General features: G+C 43.7%; 13 non-coding genes across 13 annotated transcripts; 4 read left to right on the plus strand and 9 right to left on the minus strand.

The window, feature by feature from the left end:
• Window positions 1–6,148: 6,148 nt before the first annotated feature.
• Window positions 6,149–6,230, minus strand: TRNAS-UGA (transfer RNA serine (anticodon UGA)). The gene has a single exon. It is a non-coding gene; the product is annotated as a tRNA-Ser (tRNA).
• A 2,048-nt stretch (window positions 6,231–8,278) lies between these two features.
• On the minus strand, window positions 8,279–8,360 carry TRNAS-UGA (transfer RNA serine (anticodon UGA)). The gene has a single exon. It is a non-coding gene; the product is annotated as a tRNA-Ser (tRNA).
• Window positions 8,361–11,908: 3,548 nt separating this feature from the next.
• TRNAT-AGU (transfer RNA threonine (anticodon AGU)) lies at window positions 11,909–11,982 on the plus strand. The gene has a single exon. It is a non-coding gene; the product is annotated as a tRNA-Thr (tRNA).
• A 552-nt stretch (window positions 11,983–12,534) lies between these two features.
• On the minus strand, window positions 12,535–12,616 carry TRNAS-UGA (transfer RNA serine (anticodon UGA)). The gene has a single exon. It is a non-coding gene; the product is annotated as a tRNA-Ser (tRNA).
• Window positions 12,617–14,657: 2,041 nt separating this feature from the next.
• On the minus strand, window positions 14,658–14,739 carry TRNAS-UGA (transfer RNA serine (anticodon UGA)). The gene has a single exon. It is a non-coding gene; the product is annotated as a tRNA-Ser (tRNA).
• Window positions 14,740–16,162: 1,423 nt separating this feature from the next.
• Window positions 16,163–16,236, plus strand: TRNAT-AGU (transfer RNA threonine (anticodon AGU)). Its single transcript has one exon. It is a non-coding gene; the product is annotated as a tRNA-Thr (tRNA).
• Window positions 16,237–16,787: 551 nt separating this feature from the next.
• On the minus strand, window positions 16,788–16,869 carry TRNAS-UGA (transfer RNA serine (anticodon UGA)). The gene has a single exon. It is a non-coding gene; the product is annotated as a tRNA-Ser (tRNA).
• Window positions 16,870–18,916: 2,047 nt separating this feature from the next.
• Window positions 18,917–18,999, minus strand: TRNAS-UGA (transfer RNA serine (anticodon UGA)). Its single transcript has one exon. It is a non-coding gene; the product is annotated as a tRNA-Ser (tRNA).
• A 2,032-nt stretch (window positions 19,000–21,031) lies between these two features.
• TRNAS-UGA (transfer RNA serine (anticodon UGA)) lies at window positions 21,032–21,113 on the minus strand. The gene has a single exon. It is a non-coding gene; the product is annotated as a tRNA-Ser (tRNA).
• Window positions 21,114–24,667: 3,554 nt separating this feature from the next.
• On the plus strand, window positions 24,668–24,741 carry TRNAT-AGU (transfer RNA threonine (anticodon AGU)). Its single transcript has one exon. It is a non-coding gene; the product is annotated as a tRNA-Thr (tRNA).
• Window positions 24,742–25,293: 552 nt separating this feature from the next.
• On the minus strand, window positions 25,294–25,375 carry TRNAS-UGA (transfer RNA serine (anticodon UGA)). Its single transcript has one exon. It is a non-coding gene; the product is annotated as a tRNA-Ser (tRNA).
• Window positions 25,376–26,797: 1,422 nt separating this feature from the next.
• Window positions 26,798–26,871, plus strand: TRNAT-AGU (transfer RNA threonine (anticodon AGU)). Its single transcript has one exon. It is a non-coding gene; the product is annotated as a tRNA-Thr (tRNA).
• A 552-nt stretch (window positions 26,872–27,423) lies between these two features.
• TRNAS-UGA (transfer RNA serine (anticodon UGA)) lies at window positions 27,424–27,505 on the minus strand. The gene has a single exon. It is a non-coding gene; the product is annotated as a tRNA-Ser (tRNA).
• Window positions 27,506–27,735: the final 230 nt, after the last annotated feature.

A 27,735-nucleotide genomic window follows, 5' to 3' on the forward strand; every position in this document is an offset into this window, starting at 1 on the left:
GTTGAGAGATTCAACCGAACCCTCAAAGGCATGATCATGGGCCTGGACGGTCCAATGAGGCGTAAGTGGGACGTCCTCTTGCCATGCCTGCTCTTCGCTTACCGAGAGGTGCCACAGAAGTCTCTAGGATTCAGCCCCTTTGAGCTTCTGTATGGTCACCCGGTAAGAGGACCTCTGAGTTTGGTGAAGGAAGGCTGGGAGCAATCTCCCAGGAAACCTCCCCAGAATGTATATAGTTACATGCTGGCCTTCCGAAACCAGACTCGGCGTTTCAGGCAACTTGCTGAGGCAAATCTGGAAGCCAGCCAGGAAGAAGATGAAGCGGTGGTACGACCGGAATGCCACTCTGGTAGAGCTTCAACCTGGACAAAAGGTGTGGGTCTTGGCCCCAGTGGAGCCGTGTGCACTTCAGGATAAGTGGACAGGTCCATTTGAGGTTGTGGAGCGCAAAAGTCCTATCACCTACTTGGTGGACATGCAGACTCCCAGGAACCCTTTGAGGGTCCTACATGTTAACCGCCTTAAGCCCCACTTAGAGAGGACCGAAGTGGGCATGCTGCTGGCCACTGATGATGGAATGGAAGAGGAGACCGAGCCTCTCCCTGACCTCTTAGTGGCCTCTGAGAAAGATGGGTCAGTGGATGGAGTTAACCTCTCACCCACCCTGACGCCCGAACAACAGGAAGACTGCCGCCACTTGCTGGGACAATTTTCCGACCGATTCTCCCTGGTTCCTGGTGTCACAGATTGGTGCGTCCATGATGTGGACACAGGAGACAGCTTACCCGTGAAGCACAAGGCTTACAGGGTAACTGACAGGGTCAGAGCTTGCATTAAGGAGGAGGTCTCCAAAATGCTTGCGCTAGGGGTGGTTGAGTCCTCCAGCAGTCCTTGGTCCAGCCCCGTGGTCTTGGTCCCAAAGGCTGCTGCGCCGGGAGCCACACCTGAACTCCGGTTCTGTGTGGACTACAGAGGACTCAATTCAGTCACGAAGACTGACGCGCACCCCATCCCCAGAGCTGATGAGCTCATTGATCGGCTGGGGGCTGCCCGGTTCCTCAGTACGTTTGATTTAACGTCTGGGTACTGGCAGATCGCCTTGACCGATGGGGCCAAAGAGAGGTCAGCATTCTCTACACCAGATGGGCACTTCCAGTTCCGAGTCATGCCATTTGGGATGAAGAATGCCCCTGCCACCTTTCAGAGGTTGGTCAACCAGGTACTGGTTGGGCTGGATGCGTTCAGTGCCGCCTACCTGGATGACATCGCAGTGTTCAGTGCCACCTGGCCTGAACACCTGCGCCACCTCTGGGAAGTGTTGATGGCGCTGCGCCGAGCAGGCCTCACGATCAAGGCAAGCAAGTGCCAGATCGGGCAGGGTTCCGTGGTGTACTTGGGACACCAAGTGGGGAGCGGCAAGGTGGCACCCTTGCAACCCAAAATTGAAACCATCCTGGCTTGGGAACCCCCCAAGACGCAGACCGCAGTGAGGGCCTTCCTGGGGCTCACTGGGTACTACAGGAGGTTTGTCAAGGGCTATGGAACGATCGTTGCCCCCTTGACAGAGCTGACTTCGAAGAAGCAGCCCAGGAACGTGATTTGGACTGACACCTGTCAGAAAGCTTTCGACACCCTGAAGACTGCCATGTGCACGGCGCCCGTGCTCTTGGCCCCTGACTTCTCCAAGGAATTCCTAGTCCAGACAGACGCTTCAGAGCATGGTGTGGGGGCTGTTCTCTCACAGATGACTGAGGAGGGCTGGGACCAACCCGTAGCCTTCATCAGTAGGAGGTTACTTCCACGGGAAAGTAGGTGGAGTGCAATTGAGCGAGAAGCATTTGCTGTGGTCTGGGCACTGAAGAAGCTAAGACCCTACTTGTTTGGGTCTCACTTCCGGGTTCAGACGGACCACAGGCCCCTCAGATGGTTGATGCAAATGAGGGGTGAGAACCCGAAGCTGTTGAGGTGGTCCATCTCCCTACAGGGTATGGACTTTACGGTGGAACACCGTCCTGGTACAGATCACGCCAACGCTGACGGTCTGTCCAGGTATTTCCGCCTTAGTGACGAGGAACCCCCTGGGCAAGGGTAGTTCTCCCCACATTTCAGCTGGAGGGGACACGTGTTAGACCTGGCACCTTGGCGTGAGTTTCCCTTCCACTTTTTGATGGTGTGCCTCGACTGTTTTGCTGGTGTTGTCCGCTCAGGGCACTGCGCCACGGCTAATCCGTGCCGCAGTGCAAGTGCTCCCTAGGTAAAGTGTACCTGTAATTGATGTCCATGATTGGTTCATTGGATTCACTGTCAGTCCCCAGTAAAGTGCACCAGGGGTGCCAGGGCTTGTGGATGCCAATGCTGCTGGTGGGCTTGCAGCGCTGGTTGCGCCACCCACAGAAGCGGCCTTGTAAAATGTGTCTAGGGTCTGCCACCGCAGACCCTGTGCGCGGTCCGGGACCGTCGCGCTGACTGCGCCAGTGCCCCCACTTGCCAGTCCCTAAACCTTCCCTTACCTACATATTAGCCACCCCTCTGGTAGGCCCAAGGGCAGGGTGCATTGTAGGCATAAGGTAAGACATGCCCTGGTGTGTGTGGCCTGTCTTAGTAGTGAATTACAGCCCTTGTCGTTTTTCACTATTGAAGGCTACCTGCTCTCCATAGGCCAGAATGGGCTGCTGGGATCACGCCAACGCTGTGACCCCAGTGGACTCAGAGAGCATGGTAGAAGTGTCAAGGTTAGTATGCCTGAACTCAGGATGATAAAATACTTCTTGTAGTCAAGTTTATTTTAATATCCTGGGTTTGTAAATACTACTTTTAGAAAGTTAGTATTTACTGACCTGACCATCTCAGTCCGCCTCTGCTGTGTGTGTGTGTGTTCTGCCCAGCAACAGTAAGGAGCAGGGTGGGGGGATCCCCAGAGACAGGTTGGCTGCCAGGTGGTGGGTAGAGAGATTACACCTGGATGGGTGGGAGGAGTACACCTTGACTCTTGAATAGACCTGTGCTCTGCCACCACAAAGCCGGCGCCACCCCCTGTGGGGCGGCTGATGTCTCTGCCCTGCTGCTGAAAGGAAAGAGCAGAGTCACCATAACAAAGTGCTCCAGAACTGGACTGAGCCAGGCCTAGGCCCCCTGGCGCTAAAGAACAAAAGAATCATGGTATAAAAGTAGGAGCCTGGCTCCTAAGAAATCAGAATCCTGTTTACCACAAAGAACCTCTGCCCGACTAGAAGGAGAAGAAGACGCCGGAGGAGCTGGCCTGCTGCTTGCCTTGCTGAGAAAGGAGAGGAAGAGACTTACTGAAAAGACTTTGCTACTTTGTGCTTGAACATTCTCCAAGGGCTTGATCTGAGCTTGCCCCCTGAACTGAACCCCAGGAACAGTGGGTTCTCTGTGCTTCTTGCTCGTCCTCCAATTCGAGCCGTGTGTGCATCCCGCTGGAAAAGAGACTGCGCCCCTCATCGCCCCTCCTAGGGCCGTGACACTCAGAAGCTCGCCTGCCTCCAACCCGTGAGAGCCCCGCTCCGTCCGGAGCCGCTCTCTGTTCCCGGGCCAGGCCGCCTGCATCCCTGTCACCGCCTGCCATTGGAGTGCGCTGAACGCGCTATCACCTCTCCTGCCGGAAGCCGTCCGACGACTGTGATCTACGCCGGGTCACCCAGCTGCACTAACCGTGCCCTGCGACCCCGCTTCGCTATCCCCGGACTTCTCAGGCCGCGCCGCCCCCGCTGTGGAGACCCTCCTGCACCGCCGTGCTAAAGGGTCGCTGGCCGCGCCTGCCTACGTGCCCACACCTGCTGATTGAGGACCCAAGAACACTTCCCAAGCTGAGAGTCGCACCGACCTGTGCCGACTCTCCTAATCACGAAAGAAGTCCAGTATCGGGCTCGGGGCCCGCAACGCCTTATTTCCCCGTTCGCAGGAACCGATCTCTGTGAGTACTGGAACTACGAGTAAAAGAGACTACGAACTATCCATTTGAAGCTACGAACAAACGAACATTTGCCCGCTGTACAACCTGGTGGTATAGCGAAAACGTTATTGGTCTTGTGATAAGTCTGCTGAGATATATATACCTTATTTTTACATAAAGAAGCGTATTTTTATATATATCCAAGTCTGGTGTCCGTTTCTGGGGGGATTGATGTATTTACTGTGTGTATGATTGCAAGTGCTTAACCAACAACGCCTGAGGAATCGCCTTGGCTGCTCACGCCACGCACCTAGAGGGTGAGCAAGGGTCATTCGCGAGGGGTTATCCTGCGCCCTGACGTGGAGGAGAGGGTTCCTGCTTGACACAAGGGCAACCTTGCGCCAACCGGAGATCCCCGACTCTAACAGAAGTGAAGGGTTAAGGATTGAGAGTCCAGTGAGTGACAGTGTGTGGTATGGATTAAGCTCGGGTGTGAGATGAACCTGCATAGCATTGAGCATGCGAGTGCTACCAAGCCGAGACCAGTACCTTTCTGGATGAGTGTGGCAGATGGGAGGGTCTGCGGATGATTCTTGCCTTCAATCCATCTTTTCTGGGGAGTGATGGTCGTGCAGCTCTTTTTATTGAAGCACGTTCAGTGCAGCTCATTAAATACTATCTGTGTTTCTTTGGTGATGCTCCCCGGTGTGTGCGAATTGGTGCAGGATTATTGGAGCTCTTCAATGTCTTGGCCTGAAACTATGATGGGTCAGCAATGGCCTGTCTGTCTGTCTATTCAATGTCTCTGTGTACAGTCACTGCCTCTTCAGTTTCAATAGAACTCCTTTAGTATCATATTATGCTTTGGCCGGTTAGGTCAGTTGGTTAGAGCATGGTGCTAGTAACACCAAGGCTGTGAGTTCGATCTCCGTACGGGCAACGCCTTTTCCATAAAGTAGAAAAGACATGCATTAAAAAACAAGGCTATAAAAACACCATATAGGGTTGTTGTTTATTCTGGTAATTTACTGAGCTCTGGTGGCTGATGTTTGGACCAGGACCAGGGTGAGTATTGCTATAGCCATGTAAAGGGCACTGCAGGCTATCAGCCCTCCTTGCTGTGATGCCCGCCTCTGCCAAGTTTTCTTGGGTCTCTCAAAGTGCACTTTGTGAAGCGCTGTTTGAACATGGACGCGTCACTGAGGTGACACTTTCTCTCCGTGAGTTGCGGTTCCTCTGCTTCTTGGTGGGATGTCCAGAGGTCACGAGAGGTGAAGGAAAGAGCACATGGGTAATGTAGGCATCAGGAAATTATCTTGCGTATATTGGTGACCTTTAAATCATTGTAATCTGGTTTAGTTTAACGAATGCATTGAGCCCCTGGTCCATCAGTGTAAAACTTTAGAAAATAAATACAGATACGTACGTATAATGATATTAGTTTTTCATGACCCTCTTTGTAATATTTCCATCTTAATATCAGATTTTTCTTCTCCATTTTCTTTTCGGTAGCAGCTGAAAAATATCAAATCTTTCAAGACAGAAAAATATGCAGGGCCTCACAGTGACACCAGGACAGAAGGTACAGTGGTGAGTCGTAAAACAAAGTAGGTGCTGTGGCTTAGTTGGTTAAAGCACCTCTCTAGTAAACTGGAGATCCTGAGTTCGAATCTCAACAGTACCTTTTATTTTACACAACCTCATAGAAGAGGTACTGTTAGATAACAGACTCATTCTTTGTAAACCCAGTTGGTCCTATTATATTTAGGGCTCCCGATTTTATGGTGTTTATTTTTTTGACATTTCCGTCTGTATTTATCCATATTTAATTTGTTGTCAACTTTATCTGTATTCATCCATATTTATTATGGGTTTTGTGCGAAAAATAAAGCTGAAACTGGTATATTTCCATATTTATTTAACCAATAAATATGCTGCCATGCTTTAATGTCTGCCAGGTGTTAGTGATATGAACAAATGCAGAAGATAAATCAATTCACTTATATGAGAGTATGCGCATTTCAGTATCAGTTTGGTTTTGTGAAGTGATAAGATGTTTTTAAGCTGCACTGCCATCAAAGTACAACATGGGAAGCAGTAATGCAAACTTCAAACAACAGGTGCAGCACACTTAGCACAAGAGTAGCAAAGACACAATTATGCGGATATGCAGATGTTTACGAACCACCTAATTAGTTTCCACGTCAAAATGTAATGACATAATAAAAAGGAAAGCGTAGTCGGTCGGATTCGAACCTGCGCGGGGAGACCCCAATGGATTTCAAGTCCATCGCCTTAACCACTCGGCCACGACTAAAACTTTCACGATGTGCACTCACTCATAAATAAGCTGTAATGTGGTCTATAGTATGGGTAAAATATGTTAGTTAATGAAGGGAAGGCGCAGACAATATTGAGCACATTATCTTCTTTAGAAGGTTATAAACTGTGTTCTCTGGAGAATCACAGAAGAAGGTGCAGCAAGTGTCCAGTTCTATGAAAGTGAAGGGAGGGGCAGGTATGAGAGATTGGGTAAGGAGTACAGAGAAAAAGGTACAGGAAGTGAAGAGTTAAGGATTGAGAGCCCAGTGAGTGACAGTGTGTGGTATGGATTAAGCTCGGGGGTGAGATGAACCTGCATAGCATTGAGCATGCGAGTGCTACCAAGCCGAGACCAGTACCTTTCTGGATGAGTGTGGCAGATGGGAGGGTCTGCGGATGATTCTTGCCTTCAATCCATCTTTTCTGGGGAGTGATGGTCGTGCAGCTCTTGTTATTGAAGCACGTTCAGTGCAGCTCATTAAATACTATCTGTGTTCTTTGGTGATGCTCCCCGGTGTGTGCGAATTGGTGCAGGATTATTGGAGCGCTTCAATGTCTTGGCCTGAAACTATGATGGTCAGCAATGGCCTGTCTGTCTGTCTATTCAATGTCTCTGTGTACAGTCACTGCCTCTTCAGTTTCAATAGAACTCCTTTAGTATCATATTATGCTTTGGCCGGTTAGGTCAGTTGGTTAGAGCATGGTGCTAGTAACACCAAGGCTGTGAGTTCGATCTCCGTACGGGCAACACCTTTTCCATAAAGTAGAAAAGACATGCATTAAAAAAACAAGGCTATAAAAACACCATATAGGGTTGTTGTTTATTCTGGTAATTTACTGAGCTCTGGTGGCTGATGTTTGGACCAGGACCAGGGTGAGTATTGCTATAGCCATGTAAAGGGCACTGCGGGCTATCAGCCCTCCTTGCTGTGATACCCGCCTCTGCCAAGTTTTCTTGGGTCTCTCAAAGTGCACTTTGTGAAGCGCTGTTTGAACATGGACGTGTCACTGAGGTGACACTTTCTCTCCGTGAGTTGCGGTTCCTCTGCTTCTTGGTGGGATGTCCAGAGGTCACGAGAGGTGAAGGAAAGAGCACATGGGTAATGTAGGCATCAGGAAATGATCTTGTGTGTATTGGTGACCTTTAAATCATTGTAATCTGGTTTAGTTTAACGAATGCATTGAGCCCCTGGCCCATCAGTGGAAAACTTTAGAAAATAAATACAGATACGTACGTATAATGATATTAGTTTTTCATGACCCTCTTTGTAATATTTCCATCTTAATATCAGATTTTTCTTCTCCATTTTCTTTTCGGTAGCAGCTGAAAAATATCAAATCTTTCAAGACAGAAAAATATGCAGGGCCTCACAATGACACCAGGACAGAAGGTACAGTGTTGAGTCGTGAAACAGAGTAGGTGCTGTGGCTTAGTTGGTTAAAGCGCATGTCTAGTGAAAAGGAGATCCTGAGTTTGAATCTCAGCAGTACCTTTTGTTTTACACAACCTCATAGAAGAGGTACTGTTAGATAATAGACTCATTCTTTGTAAACCCAGTTGGTCCTATTATATTTAGGGCTCCCGGTTTTATGGTGTTTATTTTTTTGACATTTCTGTCTGTATTTATCCATATTTAATTTGTTGTCAACTTTATCTGTATTCATCCATATTTATTATGAGTTTTGTGAGAAAAATAAAGCTGAAACTGGTATATTTCCATATTTATTTAACCAATAAATATGCAGCCATGCTTTAATGTCTGCCAGGTGTTAGTGATATGAACAAATGCAGAAATAAATCAATTCACTTATATGAGAGTATGCGCATTTCAGTATCAGTTTGGTTTTGTGAAGTGAAAAGATGTTTTTAAGCTGCACTGCCATCAAAGTACAACATGGGAAGCAGTAATGCAAGCTTCAAACAACAAGTGCAGCACACTTAGCACAAGAGTAGCAAAGACACAATTATGCGGATATGCAGATGTTTACGAACCACATAATTAGTTTCCACGTCAAAATGTAATGACATGATAAAAAGGAAAGCGTAGTCGCCTGGATTCGAACCTGCGCGGGGAGACCCCAATGGATTTCAAGTCCATCGCCTTAACCACTCGGCCACGACTACACCTTTCATGATGTGCACTCACTCATAAATAAGCTGTAATGTGGTCTATAGTATGGGTAAAAGATGTTAGTCAATGAAGGGAAGGCGCAGACAATATTGAGCACATTATCTTCTTTAGAAGGTTATAAACTGTGTTCTCTGGAGAATCACAGAAGAAGGTGCAGCAAGTGTCCAGTTCTATGAAAGTGAAGGGAGGGGCAGGTATGAGAGATTGGGTAAGGAGTACAGAGAAAAAGGTACAGGAAGTGAAGGGTTAAGGATTGAGAGCCCAGTGAGTGACAGTGTGTGGTATGGATTAAGCTCGGGTGTGAGATGAACCTGCATAGCATTGAGCATGCGAGTGCTACCAAGCCGAGACCAGTACCTTTCTGGATGAGTGTGGCAGATGGGAGGGTCTGCGGATGATTCTTGCCTTCAATCCATCTTTTCTGGGGAGTGATGGTCGTGCAGCTCTTGTTATTGAAGCACGTTCAGTGCAGCTCATTAAGTACTATCTGTGTTCTTTGGTGATGCTCCCCGGTGTGTGCGAATTGGTGCAGGATTATTGGAGCGCTTCAATGTCTTGGCCTGAAACTATGATGGGTCAGCAATGGCCTGTCTGTCTGTCTATTCAATGTCTCTGTGTGCAGTCACTGCCTCTTCAGTTTCAATAGAACTCCTTTCGTATCATATTATGCTTTGGCCGGTTAGGTCAGTTGGTTAGCGCATGGTGCTAATAACACCAAGGCTGTGAGTTCGATCTCCGTACGGGCAACACCTTTTCCATAAAGTAGAAAAGACATGCATTAAAAAACAAGGCTATAAAAACACCATATAGGGTTGTTGTTTATTCTGGTAATTTACTGAGCTCTGGTGGCTGATGCTTGGACCAGGACCAGGGTGAGTATTGCTATAGTCATGTAAAGGGCACTGCGGGCTATCAGCCCTCCTTGCTGTGATACCCGCCTCTGCCAAGTTTTCTTGGGTCTCTCAAAGTGCACTTTGTGAAGAGCTGTTTGAACAGGGACGCGTCACTAAGGTGACACTTTCTCTCCGTATGTTGCGGTTCCTCTGCTTCTTGGTGGGATGTCCAGAGGTCACGAGAGGTGAAGGAAAGAGCACATGGTAATGTAGGCATCAAGAAATGATCTTGTGTATATTGGTGACCTTTAAATCATTGTAATCTGGTTTAGTTTAACGAATGCATTGAGCCCCTGGTCCATCAGTGTAAAACTTTAGAAAATAAATACAGATACGTACGTATAATGATATTAGTTTTTCATGACCCTCTTTGTAATATTTCCATCTTAATATCAGATTTTTCTTCTCCATTTTCTTTTCGGTAGCAGCAGAAAAATATCAAATCTTTCAAGACTGAAAAATATGCAGGGCCTCACAGTGACACCAGGACAGAAGGTACAGTGGTGACTCGCGAAACAGAGTAGGTGCTGTGGCTTAGTTGGTTAAAACGCCTGTCTAGTAAAAAGGAGATCCTGAGTTCGAATCTCAGCAGTACCTTTTGTTTTACACAACCTCATAGAAGAGGTACTGTTAGATAATAGACTCATTCTTTGTAAACCCAGTTGGTCCTATTATATTTAGGGATCCCGGTTTTATGGTGTTTATTTTTTTGACATTTCTGTCTGTATTTATCCATATTTAATTTGTTGTCAACTTTATCTGTATTCATCCATATTTATTATGGGTTTTGTGAGAAAAATAAATCTGAAACTGGTATATTTCCATATTTATTTAACCAATAAATATGCAGCCATGCTTTAATGTCTGCCAGGTGTTAGTGATATGAACAAATGCAGAAATAAATCAATTCACTTATATGAGAGTATGCGCATTTCAGTATCAGTTTGGTTTTGTGAAGTGAAAAGATGTTTTTAAGCTGCACTGCCATCAAAGTACAACATGGGAAGCAGTAATGCAAGCTTCAAACAACAGGTGCAGCACACTTAGCACAAGAGTAGCAAAGACACAATTATGCGGATCTGCAGATGTTTACGAACCACATAATTAGTTTACATGTCAAAATGTAATGACATAATAAAAAGGAAAGCGTAGTCGGCAGGATTCAAACCTGCTCGGGGAGACCCCAATGGATTTTAAGTCCATCGGCTTAACCACTCGGCCACGACTACACCTTTCAAGATGTGCACTCACTCATAAATCAGCTGTAATGTGGTCTATAGTATGGGTAAAAGATGTTAGTTAATGAAGGGAAGGCGCAGACAATATTGAGCACATTATCTTCTTTAGAAGTTTATAAACTGTGTTCTCTGGAGAATCACAGAAGAAGGTGCAGCAAGTGTCCAGTTCTATGAAAGTGGTGAAGGGAGGGGCAGGTATGAGAGATTGGGTAAGGAGTACAGAGAAAAAGGTACAGGAAGTGAAGGGTTAAGGATTGAGAGCCCAGTGAGTGACAGTGTGTGGTATGGATTAAGCTCGGGTGTGAGATGAACCTGCATAGCATTGAGCATGCGAGTGCTACCAAGCCGAGACCAGTACCTTTCTGGATGAGTGTGGCAGATGGGAGGGTCTGCGGATGATTCTTGCCTTCAATCCATCTTTTCTGGGGAGTGATGGTCGTGCAGCTCTTGTTATTGAAGCACGTTCAGTGCAGCTCATTAAATACTATCTGTGTTCTTTGGTGATGCTCCCCGGTGTTTGCGAATTGGTGCAGGATTATTGGAGCGCTTCAATGTCTTGGCCTGAAACTATGATGGGTCAGCAATGGCCTGTCTGTCTGTCTATTTAATGTCTCTGTGTACAGTCACTGCCTCTTCAGTTTCAATAGAACTCCTTTAGTATCATATTATGCTTTGGCCGGTTAGGTCAGTTGGTTAGAGCATGGTGCTAGTAACACCAAGGCTGTGAGTTTGATCTCCGTACGGGCAACACCTTTTCCATAAAGTAGAAAAGAAATCCATTAAAAAACAAGGCTATAAAAACACCATATAGGGTTGTTGTTTATTCTGGTAATTTACTGAGCTCTGGTGGCTGATGTTTGGACCAGGGTGAGTATTGCTATAGCCATGCAAAGGGCACTGCGACTATCAGCCCTCCTTGCTGTGAAACCCGCCTCTGCCAAGTTTTCTTGGGTCTCTCAAAGTGCACTTTGTGAAGCGCTGTTTGAACATGGACGCGTCACTGAGGTGACACTTTCTCTCCGTGAGTTGCGGTTCCTCTGCTTTTTGGTGGGATGTCCAGAGGTCACGAGAGGTTAAGGAAAGAGCACATGGGTAATGTAGGCATCAGGAATGATCTTGTGTATATTGGTGACCTTTAAATAATTGTAATCTGGTTTAGTTTAACGAATGCATTAATCCCCTGGCCCATCAGTGTAAAACTTTAGAAAATAAATACAGATACGTACGTATAATGATATTAGTTTTTCATGACCCTCTTTGTAATATTTCCATCTTAATATCAGATTTTTCTTCTCCATTTTCTTTTCGGTAGCAGCTGAAAAATATCAAATCTTTCAAGACAGAAAAATATGCAGGGCCTCACAGTGACACCAGGACAGAAGGTACAGTGGTGAGTCGTGAAACAGAGTAGGTGCTGTGGCTTAGTTGGTTAAAGTGCCTGTCTAGTAAACAGGAGATCCTGAGTTCGAATCTCAGCAGTACCTTTTGTTTTACACAACCTCATAGAAGAGGTACTGTTAGATAATAGACTCATTCTTTGTAAACCCAGTTGGTCCTATTATATTTAGGGCTCCCGGTTTTATGGTGTTTATTATTTTGACATTTCCGTCTGTATTTATCCATATTTAATTTATTGTCAACTTTAACTGTATTCATCCATATTTATTATGGGTTTTGTGAGAAAAATAAAGCTGAAACTGGTATATTTCCATATTTATTTAACCAATAAATATGCAGCCATGCTTTAATGTCTGCCAGGTGTTAGTGATATGAACAAATGCAGAAGATAAATCAATTCACTTATATGAGAGTATGCGCATTTCAGTATCAGTTTGGTTTTTAAGAAGTGAAAAGATGTTTTTAAGCTGCACTGCCATCAAAGTACAACATGGGAAGCAGTAATGCAAGCTTCAAACAACAGGTGCAGCACACTTAGCACAAGAGTAGCAAAGACACAATTATGCGGATATGCAGATGTTTACGAACCACATAATTAGTTTCCACGTCAAAATGCAATGACATAATAAAAAGGAAAGCGTAGTCGGCAGGATTCGAACCTGCGCGGGGAGACCCCACTGGATTTCAAGTCCATCGCCTTAACCACTCGGCCACGACTACACCTTTCAAGATGTGCACTCACTCATAAATAAGCTGTAATGTGGTCTATAGTATGGGTAAAAGATGTTAGTTAATGAAGGGAAGGCGCAGACAATATTGAGCACATAATCTTCTTTATAAGGCTATAAACTGTGTTCTCTGGAGAATCACAGAAGAAGGCGCAGCAAGGGTCCAGTTCTATGAAAGTGAAGGGAGGAGCAGGTATGAGAGATTGGGTAAGGAGTACAGAGAAAAAGGTACAGGAAGTGAAGGGTTAAGGATTTAGAGCCCAGTGAGTGACAGTGTGTGGTATGGATTAAGCTCGGGTGCTAGATGAACCTGCATAGCATTGAGCATGCGAGTGCTACCAAGCCGAGACCAGTACCTTTCTGGATGAGTGTGGCAGATGGGAGGGTCTGCGGATGATTCTTGCCTTCAATCCATCTTTTCTGGGGAGTGATGGTCGTGCAGCTCTTGTTATTGAAGCACGTTCAGTGCAGCTCATTAAATACTATCTGTGTTCTTTGGTGATGCTCCCCGGTGTGTGCGAATTGGTGCAGGATTATTGGAGCGCTTCAATGTCTTGGCCTGAAACTATGATGGGTCAGCAATGGCCTGTCTGTCTGTCTATTCAATGTCTCTGTGTACAGTCACTCCCTCTTCAGTTTCAATAGAACTCCTTTAGTTTCACTTTATGCTTTGGCCGGTTAGGTCAGTTGGTTAGAGCATGGTGCTAGTAACACCAAGGCTGTGAGTTCGATCTCCGTACGGGCAACACCTTTTCCATAAAGTAGAAAAGAAATCCATTAAAAAACAAGGCTATAAAAACACCATATAGGGTTGTTGTTTATTCTGGTAATTTACTGAGCTCTGGTGGCTGTTGTTTGGACCAGGATGAGTATTGCTATAGCCATGTAAAGGGCACTGCGGGCTATCAGCCCTCCTTGCTGTGATACCCGCCTCTGCCAAGTTTTCTTGGGTCTCTCAAAGTGCACTTTGTGAAGCGCTGTTTGAACATGGACGCGTCACTGAGGCGACACTTTCTCTCCGTGAGTTGCGGTTCCTCTGCTTCTTGGTGGGATGTCTAGAGGTCACGAGAGGTGAAGGAAAGAGCACATGGGTAATGTAGGCATCAGGAATGATCTTGTGTATATTGGTGACCTTTAAATAATTGTAATCTGGTTTAGTTTAACGAATGCATTGAGCCCCTGGCCCATCAGTGTAAAACTTTAGAAAATAAATACAGATACGTACGTATAATGATATTAGTTTTTCATGACCCTCTTTGTAATATTTCCATCATAATATCAGATTTTTCTTCTCCATTTTCTTTTCGTTAGCAGCTGAAAAATATCAAATCTTTCAAGACAGAAAAATATGCAGGGCCTCACAGTGACACCAGGACAGAAGGTACAGTGGTGTGTCGTGAAACAGAGTAGATGCTGTGGATTAGTTGGTTAAAGTGCCTGTCTAGTAAACTGGAGATCCTGAGTTCGAATCTCAGCAGTACCTTTTGTTTTACACAACCTCATAGAAGAGGTACTGTTAGATAATAGACTCATTCTTTGTAAACCCAGTTGGTCCTATTATATTTAGGGCTCCCGGTTTTATGGTGTTTATTTTTTTGACATTTCCGTCTGTATTTATCCATATTTAATTTGTTGTCAACTTTATCTGTATTCATCCATATTTATTATGGGTTTTGTGAGAAAAATAAAGCTGAAACTGGTATATTTCCATATTTATTTAACCAATAAATATGCAGCCATGCTTTAATGTCTGCCAGGTGTTAGTGATATGAACAAATGCAGAAATAAATCAATTCACTTATATGAGAGTATGCGCATTTCAGTATGAGTTTGGTTTTGTGAAGTGAAAAGATGTTTTTAAGCTGCACTGCCATCAAAGTACAACATGGGAAGCATTAATGCAAGCTTCAAACAACAGGTGCAGCACACTTAGCACAAGAGTAGCAAAGACACAATTATGCGGATATGCAGATGTTTACGAACCACATAATTAGTTTCTACGTCAAAATGTAATGACATGATAAAAAGGAAAGCATAGTCGGCAGGATTTGAACCTGCGCGGGGAGACACCAATGGATTTCAAGTGCATCACCTTAACCACTCGGCCACGACTACACCTTCCAAGATGTGCACTCACTCATAAATAGGCTGTAATGTGGTCTATAGTATGGGTAAAAGATGTTAGTTAATGAAGGGAAGGCGCAGACAATATTGAGCACATAATCTTCTTTAGAAGGTTATAAACTGTGTTCTCTGGAGAATCACAGAAGAAGGTGCAGCAGGGGTCCAGTTATATGAAAGTGAAGGGAGGGGCAGGTATGAGAGATTGGGTAAGGAGTACGGAGAAAAAGGTACAGGAAGTGAAGGGTTAAGGATTGAGAGCCCAGTGAGTGACAGTGTGTGGTATGGATTAAGCTCGGGTGTGAGATGAACCTGCATAGCATTGAGCATGCGAGTGCTACCAAGCCGAGACCAGTACCTTTCTGGATGAGTGTGGCAGATGGGAGGGTCTGCGGATGATTCTTGCCTTCAATCCATCTTTTCTGGGGAGTGATAGTCGTGCAGCTCTTGTTATTGAAGCACGTTCAGTGCAGCTCATGAAATACTATCTGTGTTCTTTGGTGATGCTCCCCGGTGTGTGCGAATTGGTGCAGGATTATTGGAGCGCTTCAATGTCTTGGCCTGAAACTATGATGGGTCAGCAATGGCCTGTCTGTCTGTCTATTCAATGACTCTGTGTACAGTCACTGCCTCTTCAGTTTCAATAGAACTCCTTTAGTATCACATTATTCTTTGGCCGGTTAGGTCAATTGCTTAGAGCATGGTGCTAGTAACACCAAGGCTGTGAGTTCGATCTCCGTACGGGCAACACCTTTTCCATAAAGTAGAAAAGAAATCCATTAAAAAACAAGGCTATAAAAACACCATATAGGGTTGTTGTTTATTCTGGTATTTTACTGAGCTCTCGTGGCTGATGTTTGGACCAGGACCAGGGTGAATATTGCTATAGCCATGTAAAGGGCACTGCGGGCTATCAGCCCTCCTTGCTGTGATACCCGCCTCTGCCAAGTTTTCTTGGGTCTCTCAAAGTGCACTTTGTGAAGCGCTCTTTGAACATGGACGCGTCACTGAGGTGACACTTTCTCTCCGTGAGTTGCGGTTCCTCTGCTTCTTGGTGGGATGTCCAGAGGTCACGAGAGGTGAAGGAAAGAGCACATGGGTAATATAGGCATCAGGAATGATCTTGTGTATATTGGTGACCTTTAAACAATTGTAATCTGGTTTAGTTTAACGAATGCATTGTGCCCCTGGCCCATCAGTGTAAAACTTTAGAAAATAAATACAGATACGTACGTATAATGATATTAGTTTTTCATGACCCTCTTTGTAATATTTCCATCTTAATATCAGATTTTTCTTCTCCATTTTCTTTTCGGTAGCAGCTGAAAAATATCAAATCTTTCAAGACAGAAAAATATGCAGGGCCTCACAGTGACACCAGGACAGAAGGTACAGTGGTGAGTCGTGAAACAGAGTAGGTGCTGTGGCTTAGTTGGTTAAAGCGCCTGTCTAGTAAACAGGAGATCCTGCGTTCGAATCTCAGCAGTACCTTTTGTCTTACACAACCTCATAGAAGAGGTACTGTTAGATAATAGACTCATTCTTTGTAAACCCAGTTGGTCCTATTATATTTAGGGCTCCCGGTTTTATGGTGTTTATTTTTTTGACATTTCCGTCTGTATTTATCCATATTTAATTTGTTGTCAACTTTATCTGTATTCATCCATATTTATTATGGGTTTTGTGAGAAAAATAAAGCTGAAACTGGTATATTTCCATATTTATTTAACCAATAAATATGCAGCCATGCTTTAATGTCTGCCAGGTGTTAGTGATATGAACAAATGCAGAAATAAATCAATTCACTTATATGAGAGTATGCGCATTTCAGTATGAGTTTGGTTTTGTGAAGTGAAAAGATGTTTTTAAGCTGCACTGCCATCAAAGTACAACATGGGAAGCAGTAATGCAAGCTTCAAACAAAAGGTGCAGCACACTTAGCACAAGAGTAGCAAAGACACAATTATGCGGATATGCAGATGTTTACGAACCACATAATTAGCTTCCACGTCAAAATTTAATGACATGATTAAAAAGGAAAGCATAGTCGGCAGGAGTCAAACCTGTGCGGGGAGATTCCAATGGATTTCAAGTCCATCGCCTTAACCACTCGGCCACGACTACACCTTTCAAGGTGTGCACTCACTCATAAATAAGCTGTAATGTGGTCTATAGTATGGGTAAAAGATGTTAGTTAATGAAGGGAAGGCACAGACAATATTGAGCACATAATCTTCTTTAGAAGGTTATAAACTGTGTTCTCTGGAGAATCACAGAAGAAGGTGCAGCAAGGGTCCAGTTCTATGAAAGTGAAGGGAGGGGCAGGTATGAGAGATTGGGTAAGGAGTACAGAGAAAAAGGTACAGGAAGTGAAGTGTTAAGGATTGAGAGCCCAGTGAGTGACAGTGTGTGGTATGGATTAAGCTCGGGTGTGAGATGAACCTGCATAGCATTGAGCATGCGAGTGCTACCAAGCCGAGACCAGTACCTTTCTGGATGAGTGTGGAAGATGGGAGGGTCTGCGGATGATTGTTGCCTTCAATCCATATTTTCTGGGGAGTGATGGTCGTGCAGCTCTTGTTATTGAAGCACGTTCAGTGCAGCTCATTAAATACTATCTGTGTTCTTTGGTGATGCTCTCCGGTGTGTGCGAATTGGTGCAGGATTATTGGAGCGCTTCAATGTCTTGGCCTGAAACTATGATGGGTCAGCAATGGCCTGTCTGTCTGTCTATTCAATGTCTCTGTGTACAGTCACTGCCTCTTCAGTTTCAATAGAACTCCTTTAGTATCACATTATTCTTTGGCCGGTTAGGTCAGTTGGTTAGAGCACGGTGCTAGTAACACCAAGGCTGTGAGTTCGATCTCCGTACGGGCAACACCTTTTCCATAAAGTAGAAAAGAAATCCATTAAAAAACAAGGCTATAAAAACACCATATAGGGTTGTTGTTTATTCTGGTAATTTACTGAGCTCTGGTGGCTGATGTTTGGACCAGGACCAGGGTGAGTATTGCTATAGCCATGTAAAGGGCACTGCGGGCTATCAGCCCTCCTTGCTGTGATACCCGCCTCTGCCAAGTTTTCTTGGGTCTCTCAAAGTGCACTTTGTGAAGCGCTGTTTGAACATGGACGTGTCACTGAGGTGACACTTTCTCTCCGTGAGTTGCGGTTCCTCTGCTTCTTGGTGGGATGTCCAGAGGTCACGAGAGGTGAAGGAAAGAGCACATGGGTAATGTAGGCATCAGGAATGATCTTCTGTGTATTGGTGACCTTTAAATATTTGTAATCTGGTTTAGTTTAACGAATGCATTGAGCCCCTGGCCCATCAGTGTAAAACTTTAGAAAATAAATACAGATACGTACGTATAATAATATTAGTTTTTCATGACCCTCTTTGTAATATTTCCATCTTAATATCAGATTTTTCTTCTCCATTTTCTTTTCGGTAGCAGCTGAAAAATATCAAATCTTTCAAGACAGAAAAATATGCAGGGCCTCACAGTGACACCAGGACAGAAGGTACAGTGGTGAGTAGTAAAACAGAGTAGGTGCTGTGGCTTAGTTGGTTAAAGCGCCTCTCTAGTAAACTGGAGATCCTGAGTTTGAATCTCAACAGTACCTTTTATTTTACACAACCTCATAGAAGAGGTACTGTTAGATAACAGACTCATTCTTTGTAAACCCAGTTGGTCCCATTATATTTAGGGCTCCCGGTTTTATGGTGTTTATTTTTTTGACATTTCCGTCTGTATTTATCCATATTTAATTTGTTGTCAACTTTATCTGTATTCATCCATATTTATTATGGGTTTTGTGAGAAAAATAAAGCTGAAACTGGTATATTTCCATATTTATTTAACCAATAAATATGCAGCCATGCTTTAATGTCTGCCAGGTGTTAGTGATATGAACAAATGCAGAAATAAATCAATTCACTTATATGAGAGTATGCGCATTTCAGTATGAGTTTGGTTTTGTGAAGTGAAAAGATGTTTTTAAGCTGCACTGCCATCAAAGTACAACATGGGAAGCAGTAATGCAAACTTCAAACAACAGGTGCAGCACACTTAGCACAAGAGTAGCAAAGACACAATTATGCGGATATGCAGATGTTTACGAACCACCTAATTAGTTTCCACGTCAAAATGTAATGACATAATAAAAAGGAAAGCGTAGTCGGTCGGATTCGAACCTGCGCGGGGAGACCCCAATGGATTTCAAGTCCATCGCCTTAACCACTCGGCCACGACGTGCACTCACTCATAAATAAGCTGTAATGTGGTCTATAGTATGGGTAAAATATGTTAGTTAATGAAGGGAAGGCGCAGACAATATTGACCACATTATCTTCTTTAGAAGGTTATAAACTGTGTTCTCTGGAGAATCACAGAAGAAGGTGCAGCAAGTGTCCAGTTCTATGAAAGTGAAGGGAGGGGCAGGTATGAGAGATTGGGTAAGGAGTACAGAGAAAAAGGTACAGGAAGTGAAGAGTTAAGGATTGAGAGCCCAGTGAGTGACAGTGTGTGGTATGGATTAAGCTCGGGTGTGAGATGAACCTGCATAGCATTGAGCATGCGAGTGCTACCAAGCCGAGACCAGTACCTTTCTGGATGAGTGTGGCAGATGGGAGGGTCTGCGGATGATTCTTGCCTTCAATCCATCTTTTCTGGGGAGTGATGGTCGTACAGCTCTTGTTATTGAAGCACGTTCAGTGCAGCTCATTAAATACTATCTGTGTTCTTTGGTGATGCTCCCCGGTGTGTGCGAATTGGTGCAGGATTATTGGAGCGCTTCAATGTCTTTGCCTGAAACTATGATGGTCAGCAATGGCCTGTCTGTCTGTCTATTCAATGTCTCTGTGTACAGTCACTGCCTCTTCAGTTTCAATAGAACTCCTTTAGTATCATATTATGCTTTGGCCGGTTAGGTCAGTTGGTTAGAGCATGGTGCTAGTAACACCAAGGCTGTGAGTTCGATCTCCGTACGGGCAACACCTTTTCCATAAAGTAGAAAAGACATGCATTAAAAAAACAAGGCTATAAAAACACCATATAGGGTTGTTGTTTATTCTGGTAATTTACTGAGCTCTGGTGGCTGATGTTTGGACCAGGACCAGGGTGAGTATTGCTATAGCCATGTAAAGGGCACTGCGGGCTATCAGCCCTCCTTGCTGTGATACCCGCCTCTGCCAAGTTTTCTTGGGTCTCTCAAAGTGCACTTTGTGAAGCGCTGTTTGAACATGGACGTATCACTGAGGTGACACTTTCTCTCCGTGAGTTGCGGTTCCTCTGCTTCTTGGTGGGATGTCCAGAGGTCACGAGAGGTGAAGGAAAGAGCACATGGGTAATGTAGGCATCAGGAAATGATCTTGTGTGTATTGGTGACCTTTAAATCATTGTAATCTGGTTTAGTTTAACGAATGCATTGAGCCCCTGGCCCATCAGTGGAAAACTTTAGAAAATAAATACAGATACGTACGTATAATGATATTAGTTTTTCATGACCCTCTTTGTAATATTTCCATCTTAATATCAGATTTTTCTTCTCCATTTTCTTTTCGGTAGCAGCTGAAAAATATCAAATCTTTCAAGACAGAAAAATATGCAGGGCCTCACAATGACACCAGGACAGAAGGTACAGTGTTGAGTCGTGAAACAGAGTAGGTGCTGTGGCTTAGTTGGTTAAAGCGCATGTCTAGTGAAAAGGAGATCCTGAGTTCGAATCTCAGCAGTACCTTTTGTTTTACACAACCTCATAGAAGAGGTACTGTTAGATAATAGACTCATTCTTTGTAAACCCAGTTGGTCCTATTATATTTAGGGCTCCCGGTTTTATGGTGTTTATTTTTTTGACATTTCTGTCTGTATTTATCCATATTTAATTTGTTGTCAACTTTATCTGTATTCATCCATATTTATTATGGGTTTTGTGAGAAAAATAAAGCTGAAACTGGTATATTTCCATATTTATTTAACCAATAAATATGCAGCCATGCTTTAATGTCTGCCAGGTGTTAGTGATATGAACAAATGCAGAAATAAATCAATTCACTTATATGAGAGTATGCGCATTTCAGTATCAGTTTGGTTTTGTGAAGTGAAAAGATGTTTTTAAGCTGCACTGCCATCAAAGTACAACATGGGAAGCAGTAATGCAAGCTTCAAACAACAGGTGCAGCACACTTAGCACAAGAGTAGCAAAGACACAATTATGCGGATATGCAGATGTTTACGAACCACATAATTAGTTTCCACGTCAAAATGTAATGACATGATAAAAAGGAAAGCGTAGTCACCTGGATTCGAACCTGCGCGGGGAGACCCCAATGGATTTCAAGTCCATCGCCTTAATCACTCGGCCACGACTACACCTTTCATGATGTGCACTCACTCATAAATAAGCTGTAATGTGGTCTATAGTATGGGTAAAAGATGTTAGTCAATGAAGGGAAGGCGCAGACAATATTGAGCACATTATCTTCTTTAGAAGGTTATAAACTGTGTTCTCTGGAGAATCACAGAAGAAGGTGCAGCAAGTGTCCAGTTCTATGAAAGTGAAGGGAGGGGCAGGTATGAGAGATTGGGTAAGGAGTACAGAGAAAAAGGTACAGGAAGTGAAGGGTTAAGGATTGAGAGCCCAGTGAGTGACAGTGTGTGGTATGGATTAAGCTCGGGTGTGAGATGAACCTGCATAGCATTGAGCATGCGAGTGCTACCAAGCCGAGACCAGTACCTTTCTGGATGAGTGTGTCAGATGGGAGGGTCTGCGGATGATTCTTGCCTTCAATCCATCTTTTCTGGGGAGTGATGGTCGTGCAGCTCTTGTTATTGAAGCACGTTCAGTGCAGCTCATTAAGTACTATCTGTGTTCTTTGGTGATGCTCCCCGGTGTGTGCGAATTGGTGCAGGATTATTGGAGCGCTTCAATGTCTTGGCCTGAAACTATGATGGGTCAGCAATGGCCTGTCTGTCTGTCTATTCAATGTCTCTGTGTGCAGTCACTGCCTCTTCAGTTTCAATAGAACTCCTTTCGTATCATATTATGCTTTGGCCGGTTAGGTCAGTTGGTTAGCGCATGGTGCTAGTAACACCAAGGCTGTGAGTTCGATCTCCGTACGGGCAACACCTTTTCCATAAAGTAGAAAAGACATGCATTAAAAAACAAGGCTATAAAAACACCATATAGGGTTGTTGTTTATTCTGGTAATTTACTGAGCTCTGGTGGCTGATGCTTGGACCAGGACCAGGGTGAGTATTGCTATAGTCATGTAAAGGGCACTGCGGGCTATCAGCCCTCCTTGCTGTGATACCCGCCTCTGCCAAGTTTTCTTGGGTCTCTCAAAGTGCACTTTGTGAAGAGCTGTTTGAACAGGGACGCGTCACTGAGGTGACACTTTCTCTCCGTATGTTGCGGTTCCTCTGCTTCTTGGTGGGATGTCCAGAGGTCACGAGAGGTGAAGGAAAGAGCACATGGTAATGTAGGCATCAAGAAATAATCTTGTGTATATTGGTGACCTTTAAATCATTGTAATCTGGTTTAGTTTAACGAATGCATTGAGCCCCTGGTCCATCAGTGTAAAACTTTAGAAAATAAATACAGATACGTACGTATAATGATATTAGTTTTTCATGACCCTCTTTGTAATATTTCCATCTTAATATCAGATTTTTCTTCTCCATTTTCTTTTCGGTAGCAGCAGAAAAATATCAAATCTTTCAAGACTGAAAAATATGCAGGGCCTCACAGTGACACCAGGACAGAAGGTACAGTGGTGACTCGTGAAACAGAGTAGGTGCTGTGGCTTAGTTCGTTAAAACGCCTGTCTAGTAAAAAGGAGATCCTGAGTTCGAATCTCAGCAATACCTTTTGTTTTACACAACCTCATAGAAGAGGTACTGTTAGATAATAGACTCATTCTTTGTAAACCCAGTTGGTCCTATTATATTTAGGGATCCCGGTTTTATGGTGTTTATTTTTTTGACATTTCTGTCTGTATTTATCCATATTTAATTTGTTGTCAACTTTATCTGTATTCATCCATATTTATTATGGGTTTTGTGAGAAAAATAAATCTGAAACTGGTATATTTCCATATTTATTTAACCAATAAATATGCAGCCATGCTTTAATGTCTGCCAGGTGTTAGTGATATGAACAAATGCAGAAATAAATCAATTCACTTATATGAGAGTATGCGCATTTCAGTATCAGTTTGGTTTTGTGAAGTGAAAAGATGTTTTTAAGCTGCACTGCCATCAAAGTACAACATGGGAAGCAGTAATGCAAGCTTCAAACAACAGGTGCAGCACACTTAGCACAAGAGTAGCAAAGACACAATTATGCGGATCTGCAGATGTTTACGAACCACATAATTAGTTTACATGTCAAAATGTAATGACATAATAAAAAGGAAAGCGTAGTCGGCAGGATTCAAAGCTGCTCGTGGAGACCCCAATGGATTTTAAGTCCATCGGCTTAACCACTCGGCCACGACTACACCTTTCAAGATGTGCACTCACTCATAAATCAGCTGTAATGTGGTCTATAGTATGGGTAAAAGATGTTAGTTAATGAAGGGAAGGCGCAGACAATATTGAGCACATTATCTTCTTTAGACGGTTATAAACTGTGTTCTCTGGAGAATCACAGAAGAAGGTGCAGCAAGTGTCCAGTTCTATGAAAGTGGTGAAGGGAGGGGCAGGTATGAGAGATTGGGTAAGGAGTACAGAGAAAAAGGTACAGGAAGTGAAGGGTTAAGGATTGAGAGCCCAGTGAGTGACAGTGTGTGGTATGGATTAAGCTCGGGTGTGAGATGAACCTGCATAGCATTGAGCATGCGAGTGCTACCAAGCCGAGACCAGTACCTTTCTGGATGAGTGTGGCAGATGGGAGGGTCTGCGGATGATTCTTGCCTTCAATCCATCTTTTCTGGGGAGTGAGGGTCGTGCAGCTCTTGTTATTGAAGCAGGTTCAGTGCAGCTCATTAAATACTATCTGTGTTCTTTGGTGATGCTCCCCGGTGTTTGCGAATTGGTGCAGGATTATTGGAGCGCTTCAATGTCTTGGCCTGAAACTATGATGGGTCAGCAATGGCCTGTCTGTCTGTCTATTTAATGTCTCTGTGTACAGTCACTGCCTCTTCAGTTTCAATAGAACTCCTTTAGTATCATATTATGCTTTGGCCGGTTAGGTCAGTTGGTTAGAGCATGGTGCTAATAACACCAAGGCTGTGAGTTCGATCTCCGTACGGGCAACACCTTTTCCATAAAGTAGAAAAGAAATCCATTAAAAAACAAGGCTATAAAAACACCATATAGGGTTGTTGTTTATTCTGGTAATTTACTGAGCTCTGGTGGCTGATGTTTGGACCAGGACCAGGGTGAGTATTGCTATAGCCATGCAAAGGGCACTGCGACTATCAGCCCTCCTTGCTGTGAAACCCGCCTCTGCCAAGTTTTCTTGGGTCTCTCAAAGTGCACTTTGTGAAGCGCTGTTTGAACATGGACGCGTCACTGAGGTGACACTTTCTCTCCGTGAGTTGCGGTTCCTCTGCTTTTTGGTGGGATGTCCAGAGGTCACGAGAGGTTAAGGAAAGAGCACATGGGTAATGTAGGCATCAGGAATGATCTTGTGTATATTGGTGACCTTTAAATAATTGTAATCTGGTTTAGTTTAACGAATGCATTAATCCCCTGGCCCATCAGTGTAAAACTTTAGAAAATAAATACAGATACGTACGTATAATGATATTAGTTTTTCATGACCCTCTTTGTAATATTTCCATCTTAATATCAGATTTTTCTTCTCCATTTTCTTTTCGGTAGCAGCTGAAAAATATCAAATCTTTCAAGACAGAAAAATATGCAGGGCCTCACAGTGACACCAGGACAGAAGGTACAGGGGTGAGTCGTGAAACAGAGTAGGTGCTGTGGCTTAGTTGGTTAAAGCGCCTGTCTAGTAAACAGGAGATCCTGAGTTCGAATCTCAGCAGTACCTTTTGTTTTACACAACCTCATAGAAGAGGTACTGTTAGATAATAGACTCATTCTTTGTAAACCCAGTTGGTCCTATTATATTTAGGGCTCCCGGTTTTATGGTGTTTATTATTTTGACATTTCCGTCTGTATTTATCCATATTTAATTTATTGTCAACTTTATCTGTATTCATCCATATTTATTATGGGTTTTGTGAGAAAAATAAAGCTGAAACTGGTATATTTCCATATTTATTTAACCAATATATATGCAGCCATGCTTTAATGTCTGCCAGGTGTTAGTGATATGAACAAATGCAGAAGATAAATCAATTCACTTATATGAGAGTATGCGCATTTCAGTATCAGTTTGGTTTTTATGAAGTGAAAAGATGTTTTTAAGCTGCACTGCCATCAAAGTACAACATGGGAAGCAGTAATGCAAGCTTCAAACAACAGGTGCAGCACACTTAGCACAAGAGTAGCAAAGACACAATTATGCGGATATGCAGATGTTTACGAACCACATAATTAGTTTCCACGTCAAAATGTAATGACATAATAAAAAGGAAAGCGTAGTCGGCAGGATTCGAACCTGCGCGGGGAGACCCCATTGGATTTCAAGTCCATCGCCTTAACCACTCGGCCACGACTACACCTTTCAAGATGTGCACTCACTCATAAATAAGCTGTAATGTGGTCTATAGTATGGGTAAAAGATGTTAGTTAATGAAGGGAAGGCGCAGACAATATTGAGCACATAATCTTCTTTATAAGGCTATAAACTGTGTTCTCTGGAGAATCACAGAAGAAGGCGCAGCAAGGGTCCAGTTCTATTAAAGTGAAGGGAGGAGCAGGTATGAGAGATTGGGTAAGGAGTACAGAGAAAAAGGTACAGGAAGTGAAGGGTTAAGGATTGAGAGCCCAGTGAGTGACAGTGTGTGGTGTGGATTAAGCTCGGGTGTGAGATGAACCTGCATAGCATTGAGCATGCGAGTGCTACCAAGCCGAGACCAGTACCTTTCTGGATGAGTGTGGCAGATGGGAGGGTCTGCGGATGATTCTTGCCTTCAATCCATCTTTTCTGGGGAGTGATGGTCGTGCAGCTCTGGTTATTGAAGCACGTTCAGTGCAGCTCATTAAATACTATCTGTGTTCTTTGGTGATGCTCCCCGGTGTGTGCGAATTGGTGCAGGATTATTGGAGCGCTTCAATGTCTTGGCCTGAAACTATGATGGGTCAGCAATGGCCTGTCTGTCTGTCTATTCAATGTCTCTGTGTACAGTCACTGCCTCTTCAGTGTCAATAGAACTCCTTTAGTATCACATTATGCTTTGGCCGGTTAGGTCAGTTGGTTAGAGCATGGTGCTAATAACACCAAGGCTGTGAGTTCGATATCCGTACGGGCAACACCTTTTCCATAAAGTAGAAAAGAAATCCATTAAAAAACAAGGCTATAAAAACACCATATAGGGTTGTTGTTTATTCTGGTAATTTACTGAGCTCTGGTGGCTGATGTTTGGACCAGGACCAGGGTGAGTATTGCTATAGCCATGTAAAGGGCACTGCGGGCTATCAGCCCTCCTTGCTGTGAAACCCGCCTCTGCCAAGTTTTCTTGGGTCTCTCAAAGTGCACTTTGTGAAGCGCTGTTTGAACATGGACGCGTCACTGAGGTGACACTTTCTCTCCGTGAGTTGCGGTTCCTCTGCTTCTTGGTGGGATGTCCAGAGGTCACGAGAGGTGAAGGAAAGAGCACATGGGTAATGTAGGCATCAGGAATGATCTTGTGTATATTGGTGACCTTTAAATAATTGTAATCTGGTTTAGTTTAACGAATGCATTGAGCCCCTGGCCCATCAGTGTAAACTTTAGAAAATAAATACAGATACGTACGTATAATGATATTAGTTTTTCATGACCCTCTTTGTAATATTTCCATCTTAATATCAGATTTTTCTTCTCCATTTTCTTTTCGGTAGCAGCTGAAAAATATCAAATCTTTCAAGACAGAAAAATATGCAGGGCCTCACAGTGACACCAGGACAGAAGGTACAGTGGTGAGTCATGAAACAGAGTAGGTGCTGTGGCTTAGTTGGTTAAAGCACCTGTCTAGTAAATAGGAGATCCTGAGTTCGAATCTCAGCAGTACCTTTTGTTTTACACAACCTCATAGAAGAGGTACTGTTAGATAATAGACTCATTCTTTGTAAACCCAGTTGGTCCTATTATATTTAGGGCTCCCGGTTTTATGGTGTTTATTTTTTTGACATTTCCGTCTGTATTTATCCATATTTAATTTGTTGTCAACTTTATCTGTATTCATCCATATTTATTATGGGTTTTGTGAGAAAAATAAAGCTGAAACTGGTATATTTCCATATTTATTTAACCAATAAATATGCAGCCATGCTTTAATGTCTGCCAGGTGTTAGTGATATGAACAAATGCAGAAGATAAATCAATTCACTTATATGAGAGTATGCGCATTTCAGTATCAGTTTGGTTTTTATGAAGTGAAAAGATGTTTTTAAGCTGCACTGCCATCAAAGTACAACATGGGAAGCAGTAATGCAAGCTTCAAACAACAGGTGCAGCACACTTAGCACAAGAGTAGCAAAGACACAATTATGCGGATATGCAGATGTTTACGAACCACATAATTAGTTTCCACATCAAAATGTAATGACATAATAAAAAGGAAAGCGTAGTCGGCAGGATTCGAACCTGCTCGGGGAGACCCCAATGGATTTCAAGTCCATCGCCTTAACCACTCGGCCACGACTACACCTTTCAAGATTTGCACTCACTCATAAATAAGCTGTAATGTGGTCTATAGTATGGGTAAAAGATGTTAGTTAATGAAGGGAAGGCGCAGACAATATTGAGCACATAATCTTCTTTATAAGGCTATAAACTGTGTTCTCTGGAGAATCACAGAAGAAGGCGCAGCAAGGGTCCAGTTCTATGAAAGTGAAGGGAGGAGCAGGTATGAGAGATTGGGTAAGGAGTACAGAG

This window comes from Triturus cristatus, chromosome 4_2, assembly GCF_964204655.1.
Source record: "Triturus cristatus chromosome 4_2, aTriCri1.1, whole genome shotgun sequence".
In the NCBI taxonomy this organism is placed as follows: domain Eukaryota; kingdom Metazoa; phylum Chordata; class Amphibia; order Caudata; family Salamandridae; genus Triturus; species Triturus cristatus.